The sequence below is a fragment of the Malaya genurostris genome, chromosome 3 (genome assembly GCF_030247185.1).
Source record: "Malaya genurostris strain Urasoe2022 chromosome 3, Malgen_1.1, whole genome shotgun sequence".
Classification (NCBI taxonomy): Eukaryota; Metazoa; Arthropoda; class Insecta; order Diptera; family Culicidae; genus Malaya; species Malaya genurostris.
The window spans coordinates 15,451,014-15,472,391 of record NC_080572.1 but is presented as its reverse complement, the minus strand read 5'-3'; the positions used below and the strand labels follow the sequence as shown (position 1 = coordinate 15,472,391).

The window sequence follows — 21,378 nt, the reverse complement described above, 5'->3', positions numbered from 1 at the left end:
TCGAATTCTCTACGGAGAAAACTGAGCTGGTTGTATTTTAGAGAAAGCGAGAACCAGCACAATTACAGCTTCAACTAGGGGGTGAAACCATAGCTCAGGTCTTCACATTTAAATATCTCGGGGTCTGGTTCGACTCCAAAGGCACCTGGGGATGTCACATTAGGTATCTGAAAAGAAAATGCCAACAAAGAATCAACTTTCTTTGTACAATAACCGGGTCGTGGTGGGGTGCCCATCCAGGAGACCTGATCAGGCTGTACCAAACAACGATATTGTCCGTGATGGAATACGGATGCTTTGGCTTCCGATCCGCGGCGAACACTCATTTCATCATGCTGGAAAGAATTCAGTATCGTTGTTTGCGTATTGCCTTGGGTTGCATGCAATCGACTCATACGATGAGCCTCGAAGTGCTGGCGGGTGTTCTCCCATTGAAAAACCGGTTCTGGGATCTCTCATATCGTTTGCTCATTCGATGCGACATTTTGAATCCTCTGGTGATTGAAAATTTCGAAAGGTTAGTTGAGCTTAATTCTCAAACCCGTTTTATGTCCTTGTATTTTGATTACATGGCTCAGAATATTAATCCTTCTTTGTTTGTTTCCAACCGTGCTCATTTCTTGGATACTTCTGATTCTACTGTGTTTTTCGACACATCCATGAGAGAAGAAATTCGTGGAATTCCGGCTCACGTGCGCCCTCAACTGGCCCCAAATATTTTTTATAATAAATTTAGAACAGTCAACTGTGAAAAGGTGTTTTACACTGACGGATCAAACATCAACGAGTCCACAGGCTTCGGCATCTTCAATCAAAACATCACCGCTTCTTACAAACTCAGTGATCCGGCTTCAGTTTACGTCGCAGAATTAGCTGCTATTCAGTACACCCTCGAGATCATTGAAACGTTGCCCAAAGACCATTACTTCATTGTCACGGACAGTCTAAGCTCAATAGAAGCTCTCCGAGCAATGAAGCCAGGAAAGTATCCCCCTTATTTCCTGGGGAAAATACGGGAACATTTGAGTACTTTATCTGAACGGTCTTATTTAATATCGTTAGTCTGGGTCCCTTCGCATTGTTCCATTCCGGGCAATGAAAAGGCAGACTCATTGGCTAAAGTGGGCGCATTAGAAGGTGATATTTATGAAAGACCAATCTGCTTCAATGAATTTTTCAGTATCTCTCGTCAGAAAACTCTCGAAAGTTGGCAAACTTCATGGAGCAATGACGAACTGGGACGATGGCTACACTCCATTATCCCTAAGGTATCGACGAAACCTTGGTTCAAGGGGATGAACGTGAGTCGTGATTTCATTCGCGTTATGTCACGACTCATGTCAAATCACTATACATTCAACGCACATCTCCGGCGTATCGGGATCGTGGAGAACGGGCTCTGCACCTGTGGCGACGGTTATCAGGACATCGAGCATGTCGTGTGGTCGTGCGTAGAGTATCGCGACGCCAGGTCGAAGCTACTGGAATCCCTCAGGGCCCGAGGTAGACCGCCTGAGGTTCCGGTTCGGGATGTGTTGGCGAGTCAGGATAGTTCATATATGCTTCTCATATACCAGTTTCTCAAACACATTAATATACAAGTGTAATCTGTTACATCTGGCTTAGAAAGTTCCTCCTATTTATCGACGTTGTTTCAACTGTGGCTAAGAATTATTTCTCAACTGCAGGTTCGACACTAACTTCCGCCGATTATCCCGATTCCTCATCTGTCCACCATCTTCATCGGAACTAACAAGATCTTTTTGCTGTCACTAACCTTCGCTTCCCCCCTCCCCGTCTCTTCACCATCTCGATGTCAACTAATTAGATCTCTGTCGTTTTAGTCATTTCATTCCCATATCCCCTTTTTACTCCGTTTTCCGCAATATTTACTTCGCTATATTTTTTTTTCATTTTCTTCTGTAACAACACCATCATCGCCCACGGAAACTTATCAACAGCATGCGGGCCACCCGCCGGGTATTCGTAACCTGGGGGTGTTTCCCACGGACCCACACGGACCGAAGAATGCGGCCAACATGAATATTCACCAACGCCATATGGAAGACTCATGAAATATTCAATTCACCGGCCGATCACCACATGAAGGCTGGATCTGCCAAAGTCAACCACTGCGACCCAAATATGACATTACTTAATGATACAACCCTAGTTTTAAGTTAGTCGTAAATTTTAAATTAGTAAAAGCCCTTGGCATCTTAGAGCTTAAGCAGTGTGCCTTAAACATTATATTCTTGAATAAAAAAAAAAATGCTGGTACGGAAGAAGAAGAAAACACACCCGCTTAGCAAACAGAGTGCTTTGTTCAGTTTTGTATAGCGTGCAGGGTTGCCACATTTAAATCTATATTTACTTGACATAGCTGTTTACAAATCGAAAAGATGATGGTAGTTTTAACCAGAGAAAGTTTTTGATTTTATTCAAGTTTGAAAAAAAAATCTTGTCAGAACATAGATAATATGAGAAAGGCATCATTACACCACTAGGAGGATTAAAAAAAGGTTTTATATATTTGAAACACTGTGCTGCTTTTTTTTATATATTTGAAACACAGTGCTGCTGGGGCTGCCAGTTTATTTTGTTATAATTTCTAGATTTAAGTTTTAAAACTGACATAAATTATGCATCTAGAACTAGAACACTCCTGAACATGCCCTACCTTGACATAACTGTTTACAAATTGAAAAAGTGATGGTAGTTTACACCAAAGAAATTTTTTGATTTTATTCAAGTTTGAAAAAAAATCTTGACAGAATCTTCTAGTGATAAAAAACATAAGTGATATGAGAAATGCATCAATACACCACTAGGTGGATTAAAACAGGTTTTATAACTGTAAATGCAAGGTATTTGAAAATTTCGTGCTCTGGCATCTTAGTATACCTTCTTACCTTACCTTCATTCAGTAAACAAATTCTTTTGTAATTATACATAAGAATTGAACTCGAAAATTTGTTGATATTCGGCCACAACTGTCGTAATTGAAGTTATAATTGTTTCAATTGACAAAACTTTGAATAATACTGTTCATTGTGAATAAAAATATAGTTGTATTTTCTCACACATTTATATTTCTACTAGAAGTAATATCGTACGTTTGAAGTATAATATCATGAGGGGGACGGGTATAGCGTGATGGGTAAGTCGATGCCTTTCACGCAGCCTGCCTGGGTTCGATTCCCAACCCCGCACATAGGGTCAGAAAGTTTTTCTGGCCCGAAGAGGCGAATGAAATTAATGTTAAAGCCTCTATAATTGAAACAAAAAAAAGTATAATATCATGCAAGTAAAATTTAAAAAAATATTTATTTAAAGTGAAATTGGTTTCTACCCTTGGTGAAATACATTCACTTAGTGTTTTTTTATCGATTATCGAGGTGAAGAGGACTTCTTACATTTTTTGTCTGAAATGACATATTTCAGGGCCGTTGGTTTATTCTTATTTTTTTCTCTGTTCATGAGCATTGACCCAAGGCTGCCTACTGCGCTGTACCTCAGTACACATGAAATGAAACATTTTTTGCAACGTTCGAATTTTAATGAAATCTATAAAATCATATTATCTGATGCTCAATTCAATTATTCTCTGAAAAACTGAAGAAAAAAACCTACATTCTGTCAAATTAATGATAATGAAATTGAAAATCAAAAAATTACAGGGGTGGAATCATGTAAGGTGATTATCACCAAGTGATTATCACTTTTGAAAATTTGGAATCATGTAAGGTGATAATCACCAAGTTCTGTCACCACTGCTGAAAGGCTAACATCACTATCAAATGTTGGAATTACGTAAGGTGATAGTCACCACGATTTAATCACCTTCATGTCATAATGGAGGTGATAGCTATTTAGTTATCACTTTTAGTAGTGATTTGATTTTTTGAGAAGTGGCTTTATAAATTATTGTCCGTTAGGTGAATTTTAAGCCACTAACCTACCAAAATTGGTCGGAGAGTATAATTTTTTAATAAAATTCGTACTGTTATTGTGTCAAAATTAAATACCAAAATGTAACTTAGTTTGTATAGTTTAAAGAATTCATAGAATGAACGGTAGTATTTATAAATTAAATCAATTCATTTATGTTGTAACTATTATTTGAAGGAATGTCATTGGGGTATTCGTAGAGTCAAAGATAAATTGCTTTCTGGAAAAGTGATAAGTTTATGAATGTAGACATCTCCTGTTGCACATAACGTAACAACATAAAAAATCTATGCTAACATTTTCAGTAGAATTAGATGGTCGTGACTTAGTGAGCGACATATCAGTCTCGTTCAACTGAACGAGTAAAAAAGATTAAATTGCGTTCTTAATTTTCTTCTTGTGAATTGAATCAATATTTTTGGACAATTAGTTGCTGCTAATCATAGTGGATATTTGTAGTGCCGGTGGGTAAAATTTCTAAAATGGAACTAGCATTCGAAAGCTCTGTGAAATGCCATAATCGTAAAGTGAATGAAAACTATACACAAAATTATTTAACGGATCTATCTCATTCGAGAGGAATGCCATCAGTTGTGAAACATCAAGAAGATCTAACAATTCGTGTCATTTCAAAGCTAACAAATTTATCCCAAAGAACTGACTGTGACATTGATTTCCATTGAAAAATAAAAATCGGCACTAAATTAAACCAACAAGTGAATTGCACAGTTAGCCATACTCGCGAGGCAACTTTTTTCAACGTTACTCTTCGATCCATACAAATCATCATTGATAAACATGACTCGAATTAATGAAAATGATTGAAAACTATAGGAATAAAAATTTAGATTTTAAAATATTATTTGGGTATACGCCACTTTCATATGTTACTCCTCCTAATATCAACGGTATACGTCACATTTATATTTTACTCCAGAAAAATTGACGTTTCTTGACAGGTGATAAATGGAGTGAAGTTGGCTCAATCACCGGTGATGGTGATAGTAAAAGTGATCACCTTCGGTGATTCCAAACATTCTGGTGATCACCTCTTTATCACCAGAAGGTGATAGTCACTTATCACCTTACATGATTCCACCCCAGTGTCTTCGTAAAAATGATTAATTTTTTTCTTGTGAAACAAAAAAATATTTTTTATGAAATTTGAATCTCCATCCAGAAATTTCTCACTTTACTTACAATTGAAAAAATCAAGTGACTTTTCGAATAACCCAAGGCATACGCCAGCCGACGGATGCCCGGCTTTCCCCCAATGGTTCTGTAGAATCGACTGGGAAGTCTTTTGAAGTATGCTTTGATTTAGATCGACTATTGTTTGGAGGTTGTTTGGAGAAAGTCTCGACATATTCGGAAGCGGAGGCCCATAAGTGCTAGTACCTGTTTCTATTTTATGTCGACTTACTAATAATTTGATTTGCATCTATTAAGCTAACTCTTGGTATTTTTTTCTGGCCGAACGAGCCTGATATCATTTCAGCCTGTATTTAGAATACTGGCATGAAGCCAAATCTAAACAAAATTTAGTTTTGCATTGTACTGTGCAAGAGGAACAAGAGGAAGGCAACCTGTCAAATAAGGTATTTGAAAGCGAATTTCAACATATATTCTCCTTTCGAAACAACCCTGATTTTATCTTTTTCGCTTTTTCTTCAAAACGGGCAAATCATACCACAGTATAGTTATGTCAGATGTCACCGTACCGTAAACAATGTCCGCGATAATCGTTTCTCCCACTAGCTGTGAAGTTCGCTCTGTAATAAGATTTTTGGGTGCTAACAGATCTACTGCTGCTGTAATTCATCGATAATTATGACTAGATTATGAACCAACTGTGATGATTTAGAAAAATGGAAGAAATTAACACATATTTATGACGAAGAGGGGAGGGGTTTATTCACTCTGAGAAAGAATGGGTAGACCTTAATCGTGGAAATCTCGAGTTGTACTAATTGCAACAACATAATTCTCTTCCCATGCCATCAGAAATATGACCAGCAAAATATGATTAAACTTTTAACAGTGTGAAATAACTATAAATAACTCAAAAATTTAGGTCCTACAATTGTATGTACAAGTATAAAAGGTTTCAGAATTTTAATCATAATCGAATATCGATAATTTCTTCTAGTGCTTTGAATGGAACTGGACGTCTTGGTAAGGACCCTCCACAAACAGCAATAACAACAGACTTTCTGCGTGGTATAATGCCTCAAACGATCAGGTTGCAATTTCATTCGATTGTACAGCCTCATTTGGAATGGACCTGGATTCGAAAAATGAATTTTGTAACTGAAATCAGAACCTGGATACTGGTCCACCTGAATTCTGAACTTGATTTAAAGTTTTAAATTTAGTTTATATATTTATATATATATTTATATTTATATTTCAGATTCTGAATCTAGTTTCAGAATACAGGTTCAAAAGTTCAAACAAAAACTCTGGAGCTGAAATCTAATTCTAGATTTTGGAACTGAATTTAATTTAAGTTCAGAGTTCGTATGCAGAGTTCTGATTCAAGATCAATTCTTGAACAAAATTTAGAACTCAGGAACTAATGAACTGAATGCTGGACCTGGAACCGAAGTTTGATAACTGAACTTAGAGCCAGCCCCAGATTCCGAATTTAGTTTATTTTATTTAACAATCTAATTTTTAACACTGCTTAAGCTCTAAGATACTGAGGGCATATTCTATTTCTTCAAATCAGTTCCAGTGCCTGAATGTTCTGAATTCTGGTTCTTGTGAACATACATAAATATTGGAAAAAACTCAACAGTTATAAACATCGGATAAATACCACAAATCGATTAATTTTAGAACAACTACAATATTACCAAAGAACTGCAAATTTTTCCTCCAGTGAGTAAGTACATCTAAAAAACAATAATAACACCGCTCATTATATTATAGCTTTTTTGTGTGGTAGAATATGTTAAGCACGTATAGATGCACCGTTACAATCTTGACAGCAAAACAATAAAAGTTGCAAAATTCACAAATCAACTAATAGGAACGATTATTGATATTCGGAATTGTAAAAGAAGCATGTCAGTTTGGTTCATATTCACGTCCTCCAGTTATGTCTCTGATATTACTCACCCCTCTTTTTCCTTATGGCGTTTTCGTTTTTAATTTGCACTACACCGGTGCAGTGCTACACTGAGGCATGAATAAACGAACAAAAATGACAAAAACATAAACAGTAACCATTGACTACAATAAACGATTCCATTGCACAGAGCTACACCAAACTTTTCATGAGTGCTACACCAGTGGTATCGGTGCAGAAAAAGTGTAGCACTGGTGTAGTGCAATTTGCAAAAACGAACGGTTTCAGTGCAGCTTTCGCTACTCCAGTGTAGTGCAATTTAAAAACGAAAACGACATTAGTTTCGTACAAAAAATGCTGCTCAGAGAAGTTTCACTCTACTTCTTAAAATCATTATGGTGAACAAAAAGTTAGTTTGATGAACGAATGCTGGTCCATTTATTTGAGCTTCCAGTTTCGTAACTAAAAAGTATTCGCTACAAATCAATTGAATATTATAATTAGACTTATTAAAAAATCGACATCAAAACTAATGACTAGCTATGCATACAAAGTATTTTTTTATATCGTTTATTTGCATACAAAGTAATTTTATTCGAAAGGGTTATACTAGGGGTGCAGGAATTCCAAAACCGGACACTGAGTTCGATTTTATACCTCGTTCAAGATACTCGACAAAATAAACCGCTCACGACTGAAACTTCAAATGTTAAGAACAAAGTGTTGTGAACAATATGACAGTTTCCTACAGCTAACGAACAAAAGTTGCTAGTTGCGAATAAAAAGGAATGCTATCGTTGTTGATTTCAAACGGGCTCAATATTTACATAGGATATTTACAAATGCTTCTTGATCTGAGGCAAGTGAAGTTACTTCCACTTATTAGAACTAATAGTGTTATATACGTTCAGGTAGCCTTGAAAGTGACTTTCAAAATCGAAGCAACTTTAGGCTGCCAGACAAGACTTCAGAAGCCAGAAGCAATTCGATTCGGTGCAAGTTGTCCAATAAAACTTTATCTCACTGTGGTAATTAGAAAATTGTTGAGTTGTGCTTATAACCTCATAGCATATCGATATTCTGAACAGAAGTAATTGCAACCATCCTTCGGTATTCGAGACTGCATAGAATAGTAATTAATTCAGATTATGGATTGTAACAGACTGACCTTTGTCTACACAATTATAGAATAATACCGGTTGCGATTGGATAGTGTAATATTCCGTTGGCGGAAGAAACGTAAAACTTGTGCGAGAGAAATCAACTGGAGTTGTACGTGGTCCAGTAACGACGGCACGTGTAAGAGAATTAATCCGCTCGCATTTCCCCAGGCATCGATGAATGAGAATAACAGCTGCTAGAGGTGAGCATGCGCCTCCCAGTGGAATCCAATCAGCCGGCTGAGATCGTGGTGTATGAGGGATGTGGCATAATGTTTTTGGCGCAATTTTTGATTCCAGTTACCGATTGTTGGATCTCTCCAACTAATTCCGGAGCTTTCCTCAGTTGCCGGGAATCGTAGCTAGTGGTAAGACGGTTTCTGATTCACTCTACTCGTTTCAATCTCGCACCTTGCGGATACATTGAGATTGACGAAAGGATGCTGGGTGGTGGGTTGTTTGCGTTCGCTTAGTCTTGAACTTGATGTGGCGCGGCTCAGACGTTTCGTCATCTGTCTATCGGCAATCAGTTTGTCTACTTCAACGGGTTAAGGTTTCGTTCCATGTCCGAGGAGTTAAGGAACGGCCACTTGAGTGAGGGATTGAATAATTTCACGGTACGATTTTACAGTTCGGGTTGAAATCAGGAAGGAGGAAAGAAGTGTAAATTACTTCTTCGATTGAAAGAGTGGAACCTTGTACGGAATGTGATTTTGTTTGTGGAAAGTTCTGTTAACAACGTAACGTAGAATAATGATAAGAGGTGTGATAAACGAGCGCACGTGTAAAACGGTAGTTATTTCGTGAAGTGGATACTAAATCGTAAATCGTGCACAAGTATGAACAAATTTAGTTAACTAGTGGTTAACTGCTTGAAAGTAATGAAGAAGTAAGTGTTTTTGGATGCTTTTTCGGTTAAAATGAAATCAAAATAATTTAATGAATATTGGCTGGAACGATTTAATTTTTCATTTTTTTCTTTTTCTTTTCAAATTTTCAAATTTGAAGATGTGTATTATAACTGTTCCACAGTAGGAATATGGAAGCATTCTGAATATGTATTATTTTTCTGGGTATTAAAGTAATTATTAATTATTTTTATCATCACAGTGATATGAGCTTTATATGTTAAACTTCTTTTTTTTTAATTTTAATGTTAACGTTTCGAATTTTCCAGTTAAGCTGTTTTGCACATTTTTAAAAGTATAAATAAGTTCGCGTCGTTTTATTTCAATTGGTTTGATCATAATCCACGAATCGATCCATTTTTTTTACTTAATCATAATCATAATCATAATCGATCAATTTTTTTTACTTAATCATAATTAAAGAAATGCTGCCTCGACCGAACAAATAGTAATCGGAAGGAACAATGTCTGGACTATACGGCATGTGGGGTGGCTCTTCAAATTTGGACGTTTCTAAGTATGTTTTTACCGGCTAAGCAACATGTGGGTTGTGCAATATTTTGCAAAAATAATTTGTCATGTTTATCGATGTATTGTGACCGTTTTTATTGCAATGCTCTACTTAAATTGATCAAACGTAGTCGGTAGACATTCCCCGTGATCCTTTCACTCAGTTGTAACAGCTCATAATACACCATATCCAGCTGGTTTCATATACATATACATAGCAAAATCTTAGGGCCATGAATATTCTGAACGGCTGTCGATGATGATGCATGGCCGGGGTATCCATACGTTGCCCGACGTTTCGGATCATTGTTCTCACGTGAAGGAACGGCGTTCGACGCCCCTTGGTTTCAATTCATACGACACCCAATTGTCTATGTTTCGAATCATTCCCATTACTTTAAGACATTGGCAAATGGCTGGCTGAGTAACTCCAAGTGATTTTAGAAGTTTTTCTAGTGATAGCGATAAGTCTTGATCGTCCAATTCCTCCAATTCTTCTATTTCAAACTTTGGTGGCGTTGCGACTCGTTCTTCGTCTTCCAAATTGAAATTACTACTTTTAAACTGACTTTAAACTTTTTTTCTCTGAAAAAAAGTGAGTAAGATCCATTTTTGAGCATATGACTATTTTCTCCCATCGTTAATCGAAAACCGGGAGCCAGAATAGCCGGAATCGGTTTGTTTTGCTGCCTACTGATAATGGCTATCAATTTGAATAAGTTTTAGTCCAGTTTAGAATTTTTTTTATGGATTTTGTTTCGTCGCTTTAAGAGATGGTATACAATATTTAACACACTTTACAGTAATAGGGATGAAACCGTAACCGGATGAAATTCAGGAATTCCGCATGGGACCACGAGACGAGTTTGTGGAAATCAGCCAAACCATCGCTGAGAAGAGTGAGCGAGATTTATGTTGGAATATATGACCACTATTTCCGATGCTTCCGGAATGAGAAACCGTGAACCAGGAATAATAGCCGGAATAATAGCTACTGATTGATGTAGTTTTGACTCTTGTTTAGAGTTTTTTTACGGTTTTTGTTTCGCCGCTTTAAGTGACGGTGTACAATATTTAACACACTTTACTCTATAACTCCAGAAACGGAAGTCGGATTCGGATAAAATTCCGGAATTTCGTATGGAACCACGAGACCTTTCACTTGAATCCTAGTTTGTTAAAATCGGCTTAGCTATCTCCGAGAAAACCTAGTGAGATTTGGCGCACACAGACATTGCTCGTTAACCTTTTTATATAAGAAAGGAAAAAACTTTTTAATAAAATAATTTTATATATTTCTCGTTTTGTTGAATTTCCTAAAACGCAAAATTAAATCAAAACCAAAGTTGCTAGCATAAAAGCTTGTAACTATTTATACATTTTTTATTTATATATTGCAGAGTTTCTCACTATTTATCAATTTATTAAATTGTTTGTGCCAGTGTTGGTGATTGCCGAAAATTTCACAGAAGCTGCTATATTGCTATCTATATTGTATACAACATTTTCAATCCGATAGAAGATGCTACAAGAACTCCAGTCTCTCAATGCATGAACCGCGAGAGAATTTTTCTACATTCCTTCGCTCCACTTCATACTCTGAGTATTTCACGGCCCTTAAAAAAATTACAGTCTGATAATGATCGTTGCTGTGTGGAATTTCCCAAGAGAGAATCGCAAGTTGACAATTATCGCAGGAAATCGAGTCGTTGATTCAACTTCATGATTCTCATACTAGGTTGCAATATTTCAAAACCCTTGTGTGGAGCATTCACAGACATTTTCATAGACACCACTAATACAAAGGTTAATTGCACATAGTTAGAATAAGCGGCAATAGTGAAATGATTCTATCGCAATTATCAACTGCCTGTATAGAATCGGATCGCGAAACGAGAATAAGCGACCGTTTGTTCCTTCAGAGAAGATCCCCACAGCGGCGTGCTAACCTTTGATTCTCAGAAATGTCATCGAGAGAAATTCACTGGTGTCGATTCTATGTTAAATGATCCATGCCGGGTTTTTGTTGTTGCGATGATTTCCAACTCTCTTTGATGGCACTGATTCAATCGTGGAAGAGTTGCGAGCGAGCGTTCTATGATACGATAAAAGCCATCCTTGGTTTGTGCATTAACTAGTACAACATGAAGAATGTCATGCCATCCATTAGAAAACGAAGTGAGTTAACTATAATGAATTTTTTTTGCGTTTTTTGTTTCACCTGTTCAAGTGGCAGTATCCAATTTTCAACACGTTTTACCCTATAATTCCGGTACCGGAAGTCGGATCCGGATGAAATTTGGGTGTTTTATTTGGGCCTATGAACCTTTTCATTTGAGCTCAAGATTGTAAGAATCGATAACGCCATTTCTTAAAAAAGTGAGCAAGTAGTTTGAAATAGGTTTGTTTTCACTAATCACCCTGTAATTCTGGAACCAGAAGTCGGATCAAAATAAAATTCAGGAACTTTGTATGGGACAATTGTACCTTTCATTTGAATCTTAGTTCAGCCGTCTCTGAGAAAAGTGAGTGCACAAAAATGTTATATACATACATACACACATACACGTGTTGTCGTTTTATCGCTCAATTTTCTCAGAGATGGTTGAACCGATGGTAACAAGCTCAGGCTCGTTTGAAATTTACTATAGAACCATTTATCAAGTTCGAAGATCAAATGGCTGTCACTTCCGGTTGCGGAGATATAATCGCATAAGTGACGTAATAGACTAACTGCATTTTTATCATTAGCTCAAACTTCTCGAAGATAATTTAGATAAACTTAGGCTTATGACTTATGGCAATGAGGTCTCTGATCAAGTTTTTAAAATTATGTCAAGCATTCCCGATTCGAGAGATGTAATCATTTATATGACTTACCCGACAAAAAGTAGTGTTTTTCAGGGCGCTAACATTTCTCATTCTCTTCTCTTAGACACGTTTCAAAGTAACTATTGGGTTATTTGATAAGCTTACAGCACGGCCGTACCACACATAATTGTTCCATATTTTGTGGGATTCAAAGATAGATGTTTGGCCAATTGGTATCCCGGTTAAACATATATGATGTGTTAACGGCCCACGTTTCGCTTATGTCAGACTCGATGAGCTTGAATTTATTTGAACTTACAAATAATATATTTTATATTTAATTTCATTGCAGGTTGTGTCATCAGAAAAAATTTTAAAGAAATTTGTGTGAAAAATAAAATTGATGAGCCACAAACGGCAGATTAAAATCAAAACAGATTAAACCGAAACAAGTGAACAAACGTTCGTGAAATGTGAGTAATTATCCTGTTATTATACTTGACATAATTATGTCCCTAGTGTTGTCAAATGGGGACTGCAAAAATACACACCATTGTAAGTTCTATCGTCGCTAGTAATCGATATATATATTTCCGCAAGTCAAGTCGGGAGGGATAACAAAAGTGCAGATTCATGGTGATCTCCATCGATGGAAAAAATATTCATAACCATGTTTCAACCAATTTGTGGAAATTGAAAAAGTTAAAAGTCGATTATTCAACTGTCGGCATCGAGTCGCCCAAGGATTTATTTGTTCGGAAACAGAGTGAAATATTGTGCAAACTTATAAACCATACTGCGTCCCCATCGAAAGGCAGTCGAGCTGTCATCGACGATTACTGCGAACAAGCGGAAAACTTTTTTCTTACCAAGATCCTAGAAGCGATTTAATCCGTGTACGAATATTTCTTACCACACCTTCTTTTGTAAGTGCAGCCATCGAATGAAGCAGAAGCAAAAGTAAGATTTTACTTTCGCACCGGGATTACTTCATAAGTGAGTTAATTTACACTTGTTTTCTATTTCTCCAAAGAATCCGAACGCATTCCTGAACAACATTTTTTTTTGAGATTTCTCTATAACAGCCTATTATTGAGGCTTAATGAAAGCTCCATTATTTACCAGTTATCTTTGACTCCCGTTGGAATATGAAACATAACTGAAAGCTTCGAATAAAAAGAATCGTTAAATTATTTTTCTATACCAATTCAGGTTGGCGTGATCTCTTGTTGACAGCACTCGGTACAGACATACGATTCGGTACACCAAACGACTGTGGTAGTATTAAGTGAAGCGATTATGACCCCCTCGTCATGTGAACTTCCCTCAAAAGGGGAAAATTGTATGGTTTACGGTATGTGACCGTGTCAAACTGGTAAATCTCTGACGGTAAGCGGTCTAACCTCAAAAGCTTCCCTTAAGAGTATTTTACTAGGCGATATTTCATCTGTCGCTGAAAATCTAAATGAAGAAAGTAATCTGGTGGTTTGCGATTTAGAACAAATGGTAATCAGACATACACATAAAACAGGAGACCGACGTTTTGGTTTTTGGGGGAACCGGAGCTACGGTTAATGATGTTTTTCAGGGCCGTATTTTTTCGACCGTAGTTGAAAAGCTTGTTTGATGTAGCACAACGAAAAAGTATCAAGCACCGTTTGTCCTATAATTGTGAGGTTGTTGTCGTTTCATCCTTTATAATATGCACTTGCCAGGAGGTAGAATTCCAGCATATCACATAGGAAATAAGCTTTGATCCCTATTGCATTGTTTTGTTTTTCGGATGAGGATGGTGTAGACCTGAATGCGGTATTCAGTACTTTTTTTCATTCTGGTTTTTAAGCATATTTATTTTCTTTGAAATAATGTACTGTGATTTACCATTTTACCATTTCCTGAGCAGAGAAATGTCTGTTTTGGACATTTTTCGTGCGATACTGTATTGGCTTATTTCGCATTTCTTCAAATTGAGCAAATGAATTGTGTCAGAATCATAACCGGATAATGTGAATACGAATAGAACTGGTATGCTTACTCCAGTTTTTTCGCGGATTCCCGAAGTTAAGCGGACTTTCATGAGTTTATTTATACAGATTTTTTATTTTGATTTGCATTCAACCAAATGCGGTGAATATCTCGTGCACAAAATATTGTAGCACAATATATAGAAAGGATATAATCCGACTTTTGATCGGAGCCTGGAAGACATCTAGTGTTATATATCGTTCGACTCAATTCGACGAGATCGGAAAATGAGGGTATGTGTGTTGGCCTTTCAAAGATTTTTCTCTCTGCTCAGCTACCATGTAGATGGCTGAACCGATTCCCACAATCTTAGGCTCGATTGAAATCTACAAATCAGTCATTGATGACGTTGGAAGATTAAATGGCTATCGTAGTATAAGTGGTGCAGGGAAGAGATGACAATTAGTGCGCACTGAGCTTTTTAAATATTACAAACGGAATATTACTTTTCTCAAGATCGTAAACTGCAAACCTTGCTTTACAATATCCTCAAATGAACGATTACAATAATTTTATTGTTGACATGGGAGACACAAAATGGTCATGTTTTGTTCCTGATAGTGCGTAAGGGTAACGTAATAGTAATATAACCTTACCCTTGTAGAAAGGAAAAAAAAAGACTCAAATCGTCGGATGGGCACAAATCAACCCTTGGACACGTTCCATATAGATATTTTATGACAAAATTTACCGAATTCAGCGAATTTGAACAAATTCAGAGCAATTTACCAATCAAACCAATGCTATATTCACACAAAATGAACATTCACATTTTATAATTTGCATTTTAAACTCACAATAACGTTACAGTTGACGTTCATACCCACAATGACCACTATTTTTTTGAAGGATTGTGAACGAGTAGTATAAATGCTATCTAATTTTAGTAAAATCCTACTTCGGATTCTGGAGTTTATCGGCCACCTTTTAAAGCAGTTAATCGGAGAACAAATGCAATTTATCGAGCAATTTTCAAACAGCATTTTCAAGCAGTTTTGCGAATAGTTTTTTTCGAATTATCATGAAAATTGTTTGAGTAGTAGTATCTAGCTATAAAGACAATAAGGAGCTCTTGAACTTATGGGATTTCGATATTTTTAGATCAGTTTTTCGAGTATGAATATTGACATACGATTTATTGGTTAGTATAATGGAAAACGCGTGATAATACTCAGTAATGTAGCTAGAAATAATAAGGATCTTTTTGGTCAAGTTGGACTTGTTTTACTGGAGAATTTATGAAGTTTTTTCCACTTACTTTTTTTAAACTAACACTACGTACCTGTACAATTCTTCTACTTCACGTAGAATAAAAACAAATTTTCTTTCTATTTTTAACTATTTATTGGAATATGAGTTAAAATTAAATTATGAGGATTTAAATTGGGTGTTCAGCCACAAGTGGTGACTTTTCAACCCTATTATATATATATATATATATATATATATATATATATATATATATATATATATATATATATATATATATATATATATATATATATATATATATATATATATATATATATATATATATATATATATATATATATATGATTTGGTTATTACCATGAGGACATTATTTGCTTCCGCAATTCTGAGATTTTTGTGTAGGGAAAATTCTAAGCCTACTTGTGTTGTGTAATGGGGAAAAGGAACTTATATACTAACTTACTAACTAATACAGAGAGCGAATCGATTCAATTGAAGATTGCATCGATTTTTGTCGGAATTTGCTTATAATATTATGTGACATTACATCTCATGGTTCTATATTTGTGAGTCTGTGTAACTCATTTGTACTAAACCAGGGAGGACGCTTCAAAATCATTTTCAGAATTTTATTCTGAATCCTTTGAAGCGTTTTCTTCCTGGTGGAACAACAACTTGACCAAATTGGTACTGCATAAAGCATGGCTGGTCTGAAAATTTGTTTATAAATTAACAACTTGTTTTTTAGACAGAGCTTAGAATTTCTGTTTATAAGAGGATATAAACATTTAATATATTTAAAATTTTCTTTCTATATGAAGGTAACACCTAATTTTGACAATATTTTTGCAAGAGAAAAAACAACAAACCGTCCCAGCAAACTTAACGAGTATTTCGTGCAGTATGTCGTTCAGCAAGCGCTCAACGACCAACAAAATAGAACCGCTTGCTGAGAGGGTGTCTTTCCGAGAAATTTCAAGCAGTTGTTTGAAGTAGTTTTTTGAACAGTTTTTTCCATAGGAAAGTTAAATAGGGTTGTATAACTGCTATTGGATTGCATTTGTATCCGCCTTTAGATTCCGGAGTTTATCGGGCTGGTTTTAAAGCAAAGCTAGTTGTTTTTCGAATAGTTTTGGCGAGTAGTTGTTTCCTTTATATTTTCGTGCACTCTTTTGGAGCAGTTTTTCATACTGTCCTTTTGAGTAGTTTTTTATATAAAAAAAATACTGGATATGGCAGTATTACTGTTAATGAATTTTATTGAAATCCGATATAATCTAGAGATTTTCGGGTAGTTCTTAAAGTTGTTTATCGGAGTTTTGAATCAGTCTTTCTAATAGTTTTGCCAGCAGTTTTATCGAGTGAGCTTTCAATCACTTTTTCAAATGTTTTTTTCCTTATAACACATACTGTGTGGTGTAGTATAATTGCTATTGAATTTTATTAAAATCCAACTTTGGATTCCGGAGTTTATCGTTCAGTTTTTCGAGTATGTTTTCGAACAGAATTTCGATTAGTTTTTCATGCTATCTTTCCGAGCAGTTGTTTGCAGTTTTGAAAGTACACTGAGGTCTTTTTTAATGTGTTTTTAACACGGATTTCCGAATTATTATTTTTACGCGGACTTCCGAATTATATTAAAGGTGTTATATAGGGCTGTCTAACTTCTATTAGATTTCATAGAAATCCAACTTCGGTTTCCAGAGTTTGTAGAGCAGTTTATCAGAGTTTCAAATCAGTTTATCAGAGTTTCAAAGTAGTTTATTTAACAGATTTTCGAAGGGATTTTGCGAGCAGTTATTTCCGACTTTACGTCAAACCACTAAAAATTCATAAATCGTATTTCCAGTAGTTTTTCGAGCAGTTTTTTTTTATATAAAAGGTAGTGTATAGGGTAGTGTAGTTGCTATCAAATTGTATTTAGTAGGATACTAAGGATATCGGAGTTTGTCGGATATCTCTTCATGTACAGGGCAACTTTAAGATTTACATACGTAAATTAGTCAACATTTTTACACCATAAAATTGCCTTCAAATTGTCTACTCACAACGACATTTTTCATCAAGTAGATTGAAATACTGAAAATAGTCGAAAACAGGACTGGGTACTCTACACTACACGGTAGAAGCTGTTTAAAAAATTTTGATTTTAAACAAAACTGCGATTTGAATTTGCATGCTTATTCTAACTTACACAGTCACGCATGAATCCAGATTTAATATTGAAGTTTGTCAGTCATGGCTGATAGTAGAGCAAAAATCAAAAAGAGATAGATGAACAACAGTGGACAGCCAAAACGAGTTGTATAAATGCTAAAAATTCTATTTACTTGCACAAAAATATTTAAAAAGACTGTTAAGTTCTAGTACTGCTGAGAATAAAAGGCGCATCTCATCGAACTTTCCTTTTCTTTCAGAGTAGCTTAGTAGGGTGTTCTAATTCAGTAGTCTGTAAGAGCTGGATTGTTCAAATGCTAACAATTCAAATCGATAAACTAAAATTACTGGATCTCATTACTTCATTTTGGGTATGACACCTCTGTAATGTTAGCATTATTGCCCAGAAAAACTGGGATTGTTTCGAGTCTGTGCAGAAAAAATTCCATTTTGTTGCATTTATGAAATATCAAATCTCGATAATTTACAGTAATTATCCGCTTTTGAGGTATCCACTTCCCTTCAATTCAACGAGACATGTATTTGTTCGAGTCTTCCTTTCGTGCCAAAGACTGTTTGAGATGGAAAATGATTGCTTCGACTCATTTAAAATATTCAAATTTAAGAAAAGCATTGCACTTTGTACAGAGTTGTATTACTATTTTTCACTAAATACTTGAGTATCATTTACAAGATCGTCATTAACGAGCCAAGAAGATAAACCCTAACGTTAATTTTGACAACGGATGTTCGAGACGCAAGTGTGTAAGAGTAATTCCATGCGAAATCAAAGGTCATTTTTTTCTTGTATTTTTTATTTGACTCAAATTTTACATATGCATTCTTTATGATCGAAAGAGATAATTTGCATCATAAGTTTGCCATTTTTACTCTAGCCTTACTTTTGAGAAGGGCGTAAGCAAAAATCCCTTGGACCCCGGTGGATCCGATAGATTTGGTGTCTTCTGCAATGTTTAGGATAATTATAAGGACTATGTAAAAAAATAGTACTGTTGACAAAATTTTTTTGTTTGCTTTTTAACGAACACTCCAAATTCATATATCTCAAAAAATGTATTTTTGTTAAACTGGTTTGAAAAAAAATCGAGAAATTTTTATTTATGTAACGATTTCCGGACGGTTATTTGAGTTTATTGAAAAAATATCTATAATCTTTATACTAGCATTACAATTTGAAAATGGTCTAATTTCGATTCTATCTACAGAAACTGGAGTTACGGAATGGTATTTTTGTGTTCCTTGAATAGTAATTGATTTTGAATATTGTTCATAAGGGGGTTGCTTGGTGTTTGTGTTAATTATTTCCTCTTTCGCTCTTGAACCCAATCGAATGATTCACTTGAGGTTGGGATGTTCACGCGCCTTAGCAAGACTTGCCCTTGGAGTCATACGTTATTTTGTTCCTCCTAAGGCATCACATGGTCCCTTACCATGCGATGTTGCGAAAAAATGCAATTCATCATCCATATCATAGTTATTCTTATATTGGTAAAGACTGGAAAAGATATCTCTATTTTTATATTGTGATGCAGCTCCATCGAACATGAAATAAATTTTGTTCACATATACCTGTTTTTCTAGTTGTATAAAGCCAATCATGTTTTAGATAAATAAGTTAACGGATATAGATTCGTCAAAAGTGTAGTTTTCTGAAAATTCACATATAGCTAAAAATTCTCCTTCCTGCAAGTTATTTTTTGTTTTTTTTTTTTCAAAAAAGTAGATTGCTCTTTTTTAATTAAACCATCTTTTGAACAAAATAGGAAACAAACTCTTCCTTCTGTTTTATAAACGCTTCTATAATTACCAATGGTAACCATCAGTTGTGGCCCATTGTTCAAAAATAATTTCATCAATGCATTTTTCATCCAATTCTTCTAATAAACTTTTTTCCAATGAGGCTGTTACATGTTGTTCTGTTACATTTTCGCATGCAAAACTATTTGTATACATTTTCAATTCATCAGATAAGCCATATATTTTAAACTATGGATGATGAGATTCACATTTTCGTGCATGGTACAAACACACACGTTGTGAGTCCCTGAGACTGTTAATAGTTTGCAGTTTTTAGACCAAAGTTGAGCAAATGATGCAAATCCAATTTGTATTTCAGTGTTCAATTCCTTAAATTGGTTGAAGGCTTCTCGTTAATTAGTGATCATTGGCCTTTTTAAACAGCTTGGCGTTTTTCGTTCTTTCTAATTGTTACATAATCACGTTGACCAGACATTGGTCGGCTAGTTTCATCATCCTCGCAAAATGGCATAACGGTGTCCTTAATATTTTCATCTAGTACACTAGTAGAATGCACATCGCTCTAATTCAGTAATTTTTACCATTGCCGTATATCGTCGTATCAGATTTATTTTCTCGGCTGTCCATGACTTAGACAGTACAGTTAAGAGTTGAAATTGTTTAGTCCTTGTCGTACCTTGACTGGAAAACTTTTCTTTAAGCTGCTTAATTATTTCATACAACTCGTCGATTCTTCCTTCTTCAAAACTAACTTCGTGATATTTATCCAGAATATGTTTAACATAACTAATTTTTGTTTTATCATTTGGGGTCATGGCAATACTCGAGATTGATGTATTAAAAATATCAATTTTAACTTTTTGGATGCATTCTGGAACGTTTGAGTCCGTTGTCTCTATTGCTGTTGCTGACGTCGCTTCTAATGTTGCCTGACTGAAAACAATCATGTTGGAATTTGTTGACTCTATTGGTGTTTCTGATGTTGCTTGTATTGTTTTTTGACTCTGAACATCCATACAAGCATCTTCCTCTTCATGACTCGATAAGTCATCGCTACTAGATAGAGCAGTTCGCTTGTTCAACTTCAAACGGCATGAATCGCAAGTTTTAAATTTTTTGCTAAGATTTTTTTCAACTAATTTGGCAATCCTTGTTACACAAATTTTCCAATATTACTTTCCGTGAGATTTTGGCAATTATTGGAACACATTTTGAAATCCACTTTTACGCAATCCATGTAGAAGAAGCTATTAATTTTTTATTTCATTCTTCAATTCTGAGCTGTTTCTTGTTTTCACTTGCTTATCACTTGGCTGTCACTCGTTTCTCACTAGCTTATTTATTACTGTGAATATTTTATGTATTAAAAACAATAACAACCAACAGGTACATTTTTGTAAGATTAGGAAAAATATAACAACATACTTACTAGGTGTTTTAATCCACCTAGTGGTGTAATGATCCTTTTCCAAATCAATCATACTATATTATATATATATAATACTTTGGTATTCTTCAAAATAATTTTCTTCGATTCTTGAAAGAATAACCGAATTCGGTTTGTTTGACCGTCAGCTGATAAAAACTATCGATTGGAGTAGTTTTAAGGCTGATTTAGACATTTTTCCACATTTTGTCGTCGTTTTTAGTGATGGTATAAAATGTTTAACGCACTTTACCCTATATTTCCGGAACCGGAAGTAGGATCAGGATGAAACTTAGGACTTCCGTATGATACTACAGGACTTTTCATTTGAACCTAAGTTTGTGAAAATTGATCAAACCGCCACTG

General features: G+C 35.4%; 1 protein-coding gene across 5 annotated transcripts in view; it reads left to right on the top strand.

The window, feature by feature from the left end:
- Positions 1-8,541: 8,541 nt before the first annotated feature.
- Positions 8,542-21,378, top strand: part of LOC131439058 (orexin receptor type 2-like) — a 335,326-nt gene continuing 322,489 nt past the window's right edge. For 3 of the 5 annotated variants that reach the window (XM_058609591.1, XM_058609592.1, XM_058609587.1), the window contains exons 1-2: positions 8,542-9,073; positions 12,766-13,409. The gene's annotated coding sequence lies outside the window, so the exon portion shown is untranslated. The remainder of the gene's footprint in view (positions 9,074-12,765; positions 13,410-21,378) is intronic. The other 2 variants (XM_058609588.1, XM_058609590.1) reach the window with 2 other exon arrangements.